Below are 13,980 nucleotides of genomic sequence, written 5' to 3'. Positions count from 1 at the left end.
AGAAAGATCATAAACTTGAAATGAATATGAAATTGCCTATATAGACAGTAAAGGCTACAAAAGGAAGATGAAGTTGGGGGATACCGTAGCATTGCAAAGAAGGTAAGATTTCAGCAGGCATTGAAGTTGAGGAGAAGATGGATGGATGGGTAAGAAGGGGTGAATGATCTATGTGGGTGGACACTGCAGTATAAGCACAGAGACTAGAGAAGGTAAGGGGGATCAGGAAATTGTGAGTCAAACCACTGGCTTAAAAGGAAGTTTCGGGAAGGTATATATTGGAAAAAGAGCTGGTTAAAGCCAGGCTGGATATAATTTTATTGAGAACAGGGAGCCATACTAAAGTTTTCTGAACAGGAGGAAGATATAATCAAAGGCAGGCTCTAGGGAAATTCATCTGGCTAGCACATGGCTTGGTGAGAAAAGATTAAAAGTTTGATCACTGAAGGAGTAATGCAAGTATGCGGCTGGTGACAAGCCAGGTTGGTGACACTGAGAATAATCAGGAAGGAAAGGAATAATTTTTTTTAAAGAACAACTGACAATGCACGGTGTTTGACTGGCCAACGTAACATTAGAAAGAAAGAGAAAAGAGTTGAAGATACCCGGGAGGCCTCTAATCTGAGAAAAGAGAAGACATTTTTGGTTTTGTGGAAAGTTCTGAGGAGGAAAGAGGCAGATGAAGATATTAGTTTTACACTTGAAGGTCACAATGGGACACCCGAGTATAAATATCTAGCAGCAGCAGAAGATCCAAGAAGTGAAAAGAAAACACAGCTAGAAATAGAGACGTTTTGGTCATATGCATATGGTGATTGCTGTGGTCTGAATGTTTGTGCCCCGCCTCCAAATTCATATGTTGAAATCCTAACCCCAAAGGTGATGGCATTAGTAGGTGGGGTTTTTGGGAAGAGCTTAAATCATAAGGGTATAACCCTCAAGACTGGGATTAATGCCCTATGAAAGAGGCTCCAGAGAAATCCTTCATTCCTTCCTCCACCTAAGGACACAAGGGAGAAGTCTGCCACCCAAAAGGGACCTTCACCAAAAGAAGACGATGCTGGTGCCTTGATCTTGGACTTCTCGGCCTCCAGAACTGTGAGCTATAAAGATCTGCTGTTTAGAAGCTACCCAGTCAGTGGCATTTTGTTATAGCAGCCCGAAGGGACTAAGATGGTAATCCAAATAAGTTAGAAGAGGAGAGAGAAAAATGTGGTGATTTCAAAAAAGAAAGATTATAGAGTTATTTGCAGAGGTAATTAATTAAAAATCAAAAACAGAATGTGACAATTAAAAATGAAAAATTAATCATCATTTATACTTTATTCCGTGTGGCTTATGAAGCTTAATAGTTAACAGACTTGGCTATTATCATTTCCTCTTCAAATAATATTTATTTCCTTCAATCATTAATTCTAATAAAACTTTTATTAAAGACCCTAATGTTAATTTTCTAAATTAAAATCGAACACAATTATAGCAAAACATTACTTGGCAGAACTGTCACACAAAAAGGCAAATACAGCCCTCAATAAATCATTACTTGCTTATATTTCATATTCTAAGTACCACAGATATCTATATGGCCATATTTATCTAACATGTACAGTTTTTAATTTAATTTTAGTGATAAAATACATTTTCAATGACATTCAAATGACAAATTAACACATATATTTGTTGTATCATTCCACGGCATTCCAACTTGGATCCAGCTTGAAATGGGTACAGCTACATTACACCTGGCACAGCATATGATCCAGTGCCTATCTTATCTTTTTTTTTCAGAGCTTGTAATACACAAGCTGTAATACACACTTGGGCTGTAATACACACTTATGCACAGCATGAAATTGAAAATATTCCCCCGTAACTCATTCTCCTTGAGAAAACCACTATGAAAGACCAGGAAGAGTGCCAAGTCCAGTTGGGGCTTACATAGCATAAGCAAAGCCCTATCATATGTCCCAAATTAAACCTCAAGTTTGGGTAACGAGCCAGTTGTGGTCAAAAAGGCTGCACAAAATCTCCACTCTTCCGTTTCGGCTCCTGTCCCCATCAGGTGTAATTTTCAGCCTTTCTCTTTTTCTGACCGGCTTGCACCCCTAATCACTGGCTGCACCACTACACATTCCATGCTCACCTCTTGGGACCTAGAATTAACAGTACCATCCAGTCTCACTGCTGGATGCCAGGTTAAGGTAGAGGGAGGTTTTCTCCCCCAGCGCATACAACCTAATGTACAACCACTGCCTGTGCCCTCCACCAATAACCCCTCTTTGATTCTCCTCAATGTTGCCCACTGCCTCAACCATGATGCTATGGGAATGGAGGATAGGAATTAAGAGCACGCACGCACACACACCCACACACAGCTACAGGCAGGAAGGAATAGACAAATCCATAAGGAAGGGGATCCTGTAAAGATTTCCCTTTTCTTACTATCTCTCTTCTGATCACCTTGTGCCACCAGCGCTAGCAACACTGACTCCCCAAATTTTGAGCCACCGAAACCCAGAGAATGGACCTTTTCTTCATAACACACTCTCACAGCTTCTAGAAAAACTCCCAGTTTGCTCAGCTGCCTCAATTTACTTTTTTATCATATTCTCTAAAATGCCATAAATTAGAGATTAATTGAATTCCCAAGTTTTTCTTTTTAAATTTACATACAGCAAAGTATATTAATCTTAAGTATACAGCTAGATGACTTTTGATGTATACACATGTGTGTATATATATGGATCTATATGCGTGTATGAGTGTGTGTGTGTGTGCATGTACAGTGTAACCACCATCCAGATCATATTTTAGAACATTTTTATTGCCTAAGAAGTCTCCTTCATGCCCCTTCCCAGTCAATAGCTCCGCACCCACAGGTAATTACTATCCTGACTTCTATTTCATTGCTTAGTCTTGCCTCTTCATGAACATCACATGAAGGGAATCATATTGTATATATTCTTTTGTCTGACTATTTTATTCATTTTTATGCCTGTGAGGTTCATTGATGTTGTTGCATACAGCAGTTCACTCTTTTACTGCTGTACTATATGTACGAGGATATCAAAATTAATTTATCCATTCTAATTTTGAGCTATCATTAAAAATGTTTCTGTGAACATTCATATGTATGTCTTTCAGAAGGGCTAGATACTCATTACTTTTGGGTTGATATCTAGCAGGAGGATTTCTGGGTCACTAGAGAAGGTCCAATAGATATTTAATAGATAATTTAATAGATATTGTCAAATAATTGTCCACTATAGATAATTTAATAGATATTGTCAAATAATTGTCCGAAGTGGCTATGCCAGTTTCCATTCCCAGTACCTTACATCCTTGTCAAATTATTCAGTCTTTTTCATTTTAGTCATTCTGGCAGGAGTACAGTGTCGTCTCATTAAGGTTTTAACTTACACTTCCTTTTCACATATTTATTATGCCATTTGGATTGAGGAAAAAATGTTCTCTTTTAAAATGTAAATATCTACAAAAATGTTGTGGGTAAATAAGATAGCTTCCCTTTTAGCACTCGGGGAGGATCAGTTAGTGATTCTCAAAGAGGGACGATGTGTGTTTGCCCGGGGGATGTTTTGGGTTGTCACAAGGACTGGGGAATATACAGTGGGTGGACACTGGGGAGCTAAACTTTCTAAAAGTGTAGTTAGTCTCCCCTGACAAAAAATTGTTCTGCCGAAAATGGCAATAATGCCCTCATTGAGAAACCCACACACAGTTGATGAAAATAAGAGTTTGTAAGAGCAAAAGGGATCATTTTGAAGCACCGTTGCCTGAGGAAAATGGGGTGAAGGTGGGTGCTGGCTACATGAGAGGACTTAAAAGGTTCTCTTCACTCAACTCAGTGTATCTTCTTTATGTAGAAAGCTCCCTGCTGCCTCAGAGACTGTGCTTTGGATATAGAATAGAAGGAGGCTCAGCTAGAAGCAAAAGAGAGACTGGGTCCCCCAAAATCTCTGAGTCTGGGGCTATGTGGTTTGTGATCTGCAAGGACAAAGTCAGCATAGCCAAGTCTGACCAGAATCTGATATGATTTATCAGATGCACCTGTAATCCTCAGACCGTTCCTGGAGCCTGGGCACCCTGCACACCTGCTTTATATAAGACAGTTCCCTTGCCTCTGCTGCAAATACTAAGTGTCTGTGAGAAGATGACATTTGCCAAAAAATTTTTTTAAATCACTGAAATTATTTCTGTGTCAAATCACATTTCAGATTTCAACAGCAACACTTTAAAAAGCATTCCATTTGTAAATTTATAATGCCCCATATGCAAAATTTTACATTTAAAAATTAGATAAGAACTCTTCTGTTTCCTTGCCACTATGTTCTTTCAAACCCCACGTTGTTCCTGAGAGGACTGTGGGTGGCTAGCCAGTTTATGTCCATTGTGTTAAAACAAAGAAAAAAAGCAAAAAATGCATTCGCCATGATTTTTAGTTTAGAACCTCAGAAATGAATATGACACATGAGCAGTTATTAAAACGATGTTCTGAGGAAGCCAAGCTTTTTAAGACCTTCCTAAATTAACTGAAGGAAATCAGAGATTCACAAATCCATTAGGAACCAAACATGGGTTAACTGAATATATCTGGATACGAGAAGTTTAAGGAGTCCACTAACAGAAGACATTATCAAGCCAAAGTTTAACAATTTTATGGAACATGATTGGCAAATTAAGAATTATAATTTTATTTAGACTTCAATTCCTATGATTCTTTTCTTTTTTGTAATTAAATAAAAGCTAACTTGATTATAATTTTTTTATAAATAACTTATATTTGGCAAATATAATTGCATTTCAGGAGGCTCATATTTTACAGGGTCAGCCAATCGCCTTTAATGTATTCTGATTAAATTCAAAGTATTTTAGCACTTAGTTTAAAAAACAAATGAATTTGTTCATTGTTCTCCCTCTGTAGACGACCAAAGTTCTCTAAACAACTGTGGAATTCTACCCTTTGAAGAAATGGTATAACCACTGCTTACAGCACTGTTTACTGAGTTAAGGAATGAAGGTCAAAATGAATGGCCTGAGTGGGTATTCTTGTAGAGCCAGTCACCCATCCCCTTATTTCCAGCTGAGTTGTTATGTTAGGGCATTCTAGAAGTTTACAGAAGCAGAAAGGAGGAGAGAAATGCAAATCTCACGTGTTCCTTTAGAGTAGGCAAAATCTATAGGACTACAGCTAATATGAAGGAGATTTACATGCTTCTCCACTTACTTAAAACAGTAATACAGTGTCTCTGCTTAACACAGCCTATCATGTACCCCAGGCTATATATCAAGTTCAAAAATACAAAACTGCTCTCTTTCTAAATCTGAATGTCATACAGTTCAACCTATTACAACAGAAATAGAGGACTCGGTGTCTACTGTCCAGATAGTACAAGAACACAGAGTAGTTTAGAAACGTGCATAACGAAACTCCTTAAACCACCTGTTATAACACAGCCTTATTATTTCAGTACTAAGAAATAAAATAATCTAGTACAATGAGGCAAGAATCTTCATCATCCTTTATATTTGTCCAACACACCTTATCTATCTCATTGGAACTTCATAACAATTCTCGACGGTGAGGAGTGCAATAGTTATTTCCATTGTACAGAGATAATTTTGTCCAAGATCGTATTTCTTAAAAGAGTTAAGGGGATTTGAAGAAATCTAATGGGACAACTATCCAGCTTTGGTCTAACCAGGACACCAAATTATGTTACCTAGAACAAGTCACTGAATTTCTATTGGTCTCAGTTTTCTCTCCTGCAACACAAAGGAGATGAAACAGAAAATACCCAAGGTTACTCCAAGCTTAAATGTTCTTACTTCAAAACAACCTGCCAGTTGCCAGGGTTGAAAATGACAATAAATAAATTGTGACATTTATGCATAATATATTATGAATAGCATAAGTGCCCTTATGGGAAATCAACACACTTTATGTATCTATTCTGTGTGTTTAACAAAGTGAGTAATAATTTATTGCCTTTTTAGTGATACAAGTTTACACAGGAAACGAGGCATGCTTAGTAACCAACAGGAATTAGGTACAAGGTAAGAACAGCACATGAAGATCTTAATACTGTGTGAAAATGTGAAACTTTCTAGAGATTTCTGTGTATACTCAGCTTTTGCTGATGGATAGAACTTCCATTAAACAATTTAGCAACACGACTTCTCCTTGAAAGCAGAAAAAAACGTCCCTTGAGGTAAATACTCTTCCTAGCCAGACAGACTATTTGGCTATTTAATATGGATCATTTACTTTTAGATAAAGGAGGAATTCATTCTCTAAAAGGACATATGTGTTTCTTAAACTTCCGCAGAAGCAGCTTCACACTGGGTACACATGTCCCTGAAGGCACATGATGACATTCCACAGGGTACACACATGCTTGGATACTTTTAAAGGGATCAATGTCTAGGTCTTGAGCCTTTATAGGTTTCCTTTTTGAAAGGTGACCTTTTCTATCTTTCCTGGACTCAGTTCCTTCTTTCTCTTTACAAAGTCAAGTCTCCTCTTGTCCATCCGTAATATTTCTAGGCTTTCTAGGTACATTGCCTTACAATGCAAAATTCTCAAAGGTACCAAAAAAATGAACAATTCACAAAGATATCCCTCCTGAGGGAGTGTCACAGAAAGAGCGGTAAGTCTGATTTGTTTCATAAGAAGGCCTGGCTTTGCCAATTAGGTTAGACAGCAGACATTATTCATAATCTAAATAAGCCAACTCTATGGCTCCAAGGCTTTGATGAAAATATGCTTAAAGCACATATCTGATACCAACGGACCAGAAATAAATCTACCATATTCATTTAATTTCTGATGAAAAGAATGTAGATGTCAGCTTAAAAACATGTGGACACATAAGTTTCTCAAAATTATTTTAGCAGGTAAGTGAGCAAAAAAAAAAAAACATGTTTGAAGATCAACACTCTAGAGCAATTTTACCCACGGTAGTTTACATAAAACCCAAGGTTTGTGAGGATTCTGCTAAAGGAAGGGTTCTGTGGCCAAACACTGCATAGTCTACATACCTGAGCGCATTAAAGAAAGACCCTGAGAAGTCCTTTGGCAAGGATTCTTGATTTTCTTTAACTCGGTATTTTCCACACATTTGGCCATGGAACCCTTTTTCACACACCATCTATTAACATCCTTCTGAAATGGTGGTCTGTGGAGCACATTTTGTAAAATGCTGCTTTCTAGGGCTGGCCCCACAAACTACCGTATGGGTCTCTTTGTGGTTATATTAGTTTTGACCGAGACCTCACCGCCACCAGACCTGTACATGTCTGCCATTATAAAATGGTAATCTAGCATAGGATGGATTTGACCCCTGGACTTGCTAAAAGGAGGCAAACCACTGTGGGAGCAACTCCCTTCCTCCTAATTCTTCCCTCTTCAGGGTAACATGATAAAAGAATTATCAGAGCCCAGAGAACAGCTTGTATTTATTTCTCGATACATGTGTACTACACATGGAAGATGCTAATAACGCACATCTCTGTTGGTCTTGGATTTAACTACGGTCTACAGACACTACATTAATTTCTCCTTAAAACATTCACAGTAACATGAATCCATCACGGGCTCTCCTCATCACTTGTGATACAACAGCCATCTTCCCATTGATTTTACGGCCCCAGAGATTAAGGTCAAAAAGCTATTGGAAAATACAATGTGCTAATGACTCACTTCACCACTGTCTTTCCTGAAGAAAAGCGAATAAAATAAACAGACATTTCCTTTTTGAATCCTATCCCAGTGATATGAGCAGAGTAAGAGGATACACCAGAAAGTGATTCTAAAATAGATACAAATGGGTCCCAAATTGACTTTTAAATGCTGAAATACTCCAGATCAAAACTCTTCAAATTCTTACTAAAAAGATTGTGTCTATTTAAATCAGAAACTGCAGCAGGAGTTCCAAGAGGATGCCTAGAACAGTAAGACAGCCCTTCAAGTCTGGGTAACATCTATTAATTCTCTCTTAGCCACTGACTACTGTAAAACATGATTCGGCATCACATTAACTACACCACAGTTTCTGGCATTAAAACACTAAATACAGCAGAGGACTGTATGAATTTGCATCCTGTAGGCTAAATGAAAAGAATTTTAAACATTTTTAAGTGTCTTAAAGAACTGAATTATCAAGTCTGGTTGATTCCAGTCGTAGTTTATATCTATAGGTTTTCTACTATTATTTCTCAAACATATAGCAAGAACAGTGGATTCTAAGTTTCGACTTTATACCCACATTACTCTCATAGACATATTTCCTATTTCCTCCAAGAAAGAAATAAACATGACAACAGTTGATTCCCTTTTGATAACTGAAATGAAGAGAACTTCAGAGACGGCCCTGTGAAGAGGTTCAGAAGAGGCCTCCTCAAGATATGCCACTTTGGCACATGAACTATTCTGCGCTGAAGGCAAACAAGACCCTGTAGGCTCATGAGAAACTTTTACCTCTTTCTGAAAGAATTTATATTAGGGGTCTTGCCCACAGAAAGAGTTATCACCAGAAATAACTTTTTATGACCTATCCGTGGGCTGGGCAAATTTCTAATTACTAAACTTCTGCTCTTCTTATCATCCTGCAAGGCCTAACCCCACTCTGAAGCCCAAAGTGCCTTACTTCGTCCTTAGCTCAGAATGTCATATGCACCTCATTTTCCCGTCTGTCTCTGACTCTCTCATGTATGTAGGTTTCCCATGTGAATGTATGTAATTAAATTTGGTTATTTTCTCTTGTTGCTCTGTCTCACGTCGATTTAATAATTAGACCAAATGGAAGGAACTAGAACTACAGAGGAAAGTTTCTTTCTTCCACAAATGTAACTGTGGAAAATGCTGCTAAGTCAGGGAAGAACATGTTGAAGGAAGGAGAAAAAGCACGGAAAAGATCTGAAATGATAATATCGAAAGAATATTATCAGTTCACTAGCCAGAATTTTGAATATTAAAAAAAGCTGCTGCCCACATGCTGCTGAGTGGAAGAAACCAGACACAAAAAAATAAATTCTAGATAATTTGAAAGTTCATTAAGACAAAACTGATCTCTGCTTGTAAATCAACGATGACTTTAGTTTTGGAAAAAAGGGAGAAAGTAAAGATTGAGAAGAGACAAAGGGAAGATTCTGCGGTGCAGGTAATTCTCTATTTCTTCACCTGGGTGATAACTACATGTCTGTGCTCACTTTGGGATAACTCGCTAAGTTATACACCTCCAATTTGTACACTGTTCTACACATAGGGTACACATCGATGAAAGCTTTTTTAAAAAATATAATTAACTACAAAATTTCTAATATAATCACCATAATGTTTTTTCGACAATACTTTTCAGATGTTGCTCTAAGGCAGATGTAAAGTGGCCTCATCATAATACAAATAAAGATCATTTTCTTTTTTCTCAAGCAAAATACACATTGATTTGCTAAGTCAGCATAAGCCACCAGAATGTTATAGATTGATTTTTAAAATGGCCCCAATTCTTCACCTCTCTGTGTATCTATGCCCTTTGCTATGTGACTTTTTGGCTCCTCCCATGAAAAGGTGGAGTCTAAAATACCTTTATAGTCGCATCATTCACCTTCACCTACACCTACGGGATCTGCCAGACACAAGCATGACGCATCCTCTCTCATCGTGTCTTACTTTCTTCCAGTCCCAACAGCTTCCTTACCCCATCATCATCTTTCCCAAATTACTATTATTTGAATGTAAAATTATTCCTACATAGAAAACTCAGAAGAAACTACCAAAACTAACAGAGTTAGCTCCAGTAAGACAATAACTATTTAAAAAAAATAATAATCTTGCTCACAGCCATATTCACCATAAAATACCTGGAGAAAGCCTAACCAGAGATGTTCAGGGCCTATGTGAAGAAAAATATACTATTTAACTGCCCTTCTTGTGATTTTAAATTTATAAAGATAAGGAAATAAGGGAGGAGAAGAGGGACACAGTCAGTGGACTCTCCACTGTTAGTAGAAAGAGAAATTGTACATACTTTCTGAAAGGTAGTGTGCACAAGACGAATCAAAGCTTCGAAACTACTCATTTCTCTTCTGAACAATCACAGATTCACATGAATGTTCATAGTTAAGTATAGCTAAGTATGTCCCTCACAGCAGATCCTTGAATAACATCATTTTGTTCAATGCTGATGAGATGCCGTAGGAATCTGACTCTTGTTTATATCAATTAGCCTAGGTAAAACTAGTTTTGTTATATGTCATCTCGCTTAAAAGTCACGGAACCTATTGATGACATTGAGGACCTACTGTATATAATAATGAAAAATAGAAACCAATTTGAAAATCCAACGTTAGGGGAATGGTTAAATGGGTTATCCTACATCCATTAACTGGGATACCGTGTCAGCCCTACAATAAGTTTTAGAAGATTATTTAATAAAATCAGGAAGTCTTCATTACATATTAAGTAAAAAAAATAGTTGTCGAGTTGTCATAGGTATCCATGAAATACAATTTCAAATTTTTATCTACATATATATAATACAAGAAATGTATCAATTTTTATTGATAATTATTTTTCTCTTTATATGTTTCTCTGGTTTCTAATTTTTAAACAATAAGTCTGAATTATTTTTATAAATAGGAAAGACAATATGATTTTTAAAAGATATATGTTTGTAAGTGCTATGATTTCCTAACTAAACGGGAAATTTCTCTTTGAAACTTTCTCTCTGAACCACAGTGTTTGTTCATTTTGTACAACACTTCCTAAATGCTGCCTAATCTTTTAATTATATGTGAAAACTACAATATTTATTAGGGTAGGAATTCAGCCCTATTATACTCTATATGTCTCAGAGTAGCCCTATGTAAATTGTCACTAAATATCTGTAAAACAAATGAGTGAATGAATAGAAACTAATTTACGTTGATAGGCTGATTAATTGCAACAAGTAAGAGGCTTTACCTGCAGATAACAGATTATATAATTTGAAGCTTTTCCATGAAAAGCTTTTCAATATCCTCAAAGAAAAATAATTTATAATATATACACATTAGCCAGGAGTTTAGTAATTGAGGGTAAGAAGCTAAAAGCACCCACGTAAAAACGCTCCTCCTCAGCAACTGAAATCGGGGACACCACCACCTAAGCCCACTCTGAGGCAGGAACTAACACTGCACTGTGTTTAACACGATCCGGCTTTACACTAGGGGCCACTGATAGGAAAAGGTAAGAAATGGGGAAGATAAAAATAAACTTCCATTAAAAGTGAGCCTACAAGCTTCCTTGAAAAAAATCTAATGCTAAGAAAACAAACAGGTCAATAATTTTAACAGGAATATTCTCCAGATCAGAATAGTTTCATAGAATGTTCTCACAAAGGTTTTTAAAGATTTTTTTTAGCATGCTTAAAAAGTTAGACGAATATTAAAAAAAGAAAAAAGAAAAAATGAAACAAGGACAGGCAGCTATGAAGAATTAAAAACTTCAGAAATGAAACGTATAGTCTTATAATTAAAAATGTAACAGATGTGATAGAGTCTAAATGGGCAAAATAAAGCAGGAATTTGAAAACTGGAAGGCGGAACCAAGGTAGTCAATAAAAATGCAGCAAAAAAGACGTAGAAGACAAAAGCATGAGAGACTCGTTAACAGACTGAAAAACAGAGAGGCTCCAACACTTGTTTATAGGAGTTCCACCTGAAAACCATAAAGAAGCAGCAATATTTGAAGCGATAACAGCTGATCATTTTTTAAATTTGAGGAAACACATGATTCTTCAGAATGATAATGTATTGTCTACTGAATAAAATCAAGATAAATCCAAATACAGAAACACTATAGTAAAGCTACAGAATATAAAGAATTAAAGAGATCATTTCAAAAGAGAAAAAGATTATCCACAAAGAAAGAAAGTATCAAAAAGATGGAAATCAGAAGACATTGGTATAACACTCAAAAGTATTGTTGAAAAACAACTGTTAACTCAGAATTGTATACCTGACAAGTTTCATTATAAATGGGCTCAAAATAAAGGTGTTTAAAGACATATAAATTACACACTGCTTGATGAGTCTCATTAAAAGAACTGTTTAAGAATATAATAAAAAAATAGATTTAGCAAATAAAAATATAAGATACCAGTTAAATTTGAATTTCAGATAAACAACGAATACTTAGTAATATAAGTATGCCCCAAATTATTCACTGTTTATCTGAAATTCAAATTTAACTTGGTTTCCTGTATTTTATCTTGTGAATCTACCTCAAAAAAATGTGAACCCAGAAAAAAAACACAGGATACAAGGAAATATGCTGAATGCAAAAACTGATAAAATATCAGAAGTTCATGCACCTATTAATTGTATGACAAAAATTTCTATATTTACATTATACCTTTGAAAATAATTATAAAGTGATGACTCTTGTCTAAGCCACAAATCCGTTTTCTTTTAAATATGCAAGAAGCTGTCATAAGGGGCCTTTGTACATTTCCATGTCAAAATAAGTGTAAATCCAGTAACTGTTTTCCCAGCATGTATCACAAAGCCTGTTATACTGTACATGGTACTTGCAATTAATCATTAAGAGCCTTGCCTTAAAGTTATGAATCACTTCATCTCACCCTGCCTGTCTGTTTTAACCCAGCACTACGCCACAGGCCACATTTTTTTCTCCATCCCAAAAGGATTTCTTGAAGGTCTCACCTGCACTTTATAGTCTTCTCAAAGCAAAGACCTATATTCCTCCATGTGCTCACCAAACTGCAGGCACAATCAATTTTTCCAGTTATCATTGAGAGGTCTGAAATGCAAGCTACTGTCCAGGTAAGCTCTTCATAACCAAAAAGTCTTATCAATAGCTTACTTATATGGAACATTAATCAAGACTGGACAGTCTCATTTCATATTTCATGACAGAGACATGCCCTTGAAACAAATGTGCATTATCTTTTTTATGGTCCAACTAAAATTTAGTTTCAGATACACACTGAGAAACTATCTAAAAGGAACCCTACAGGGAAAGTTTTACTAATGAATAGTATTATTGTGCCCTAACGTATCTGTTTTGTAAATTTATTTTATTAAAGCAGAACAACTGGTGTAATAAAGTGATGCCAAAACAAAGTGATGTGGATAGCTCTTTCATATTTGCTTTAACAGGCTCATCTGGAGCCAGCTAAAATTCAACTAGTTTGGGACAGTGAATAAAGCAAATTGTATCCTGTTGATTCAAACTGATTTAACTACACTAAATCCAAGGGCAGGAATGATGTCTTATTCAACATTCATGCCATATCCTCAGTCAGTCTGTAGCCCAGGCCTGTCCTGCCAATTAATGTTTGTAGAATATTGAATATATTTTTTAAAGTTTTTGAGATTATCTATAGAAAAGGAATATATATATATATATATATACACACACACACACACACACACACACACACACACTGGATTAGAAAAGTGTAGACATCTTTTGGTTATATATTTTGGGTCTGCCCACGGCACTTGGATACTTGTTAAAAATGTAGAAAATAATACTAACTTGATTTTATGCCTAAACGCTCATGAACTAGGTAAGTGATTGTAGTATATCAAAAGAGATATTTGCTTTTAATAAAAGATTTCACTAATAGACCGGTCCCCGGTACTTTCAGAAACAAATTCTATTTTAAAAACTTAGATTTACACCTGATTTAAGAACTCATTTATCTCATAGCAAAGTATGGGCAAGTGAGAGTACTTGAAATTCAGGGGAAAACTGAGCTTTAGAGTAAAGCAGTATGAAAGTAGGAGTTCCTATTATCATTTCCGTGATATATTATTTCATTTAATTCTCATTCCACACCAAACCTCTAGCATAATAATCAAATGACAAATGATGAATGCTGCTCCAGATCCACAAGGAAATATAATTGTATTGTTTGTTATGATAAATGAAGCGAATTATAACAATTCCATAAT

The 13,980-nt window shown here is 36.1% G+C and overlaps 1 protein-coding gene across 4 annotated transcripts in view; it reads right to left on the bottom strand.

The window, feature by feature from the left end:
* Nucleotides 1-13,980, bottom strand: part of LTBP1 (latent transforming growth factor beta binding protein 1) — a 204,125-nt gene that overhangs the window by 124,111 nt on the left and 66,034 nt on the right. The gene's annotated exons all lie outside the window — the stretch shown is intronic.

This window comes from Pteropus alecto, unplaced genomic scaffold, assembly GCF_000325575.1.
Source record: "Pteropus alecto unplaced genomic scaffold, ASM32557v1 scaffold61, whole genome shotgun sequence".
Taxonomy (NCBI): Eukaryota; Metazoa; Chordata; class Mammalia; order Chiroptera; family Pteropodidae; genus Pteropus; species Pteropus alecto.
This window is presented reverse-complemented; position numbering and strand designations above follow the sequence as displayed.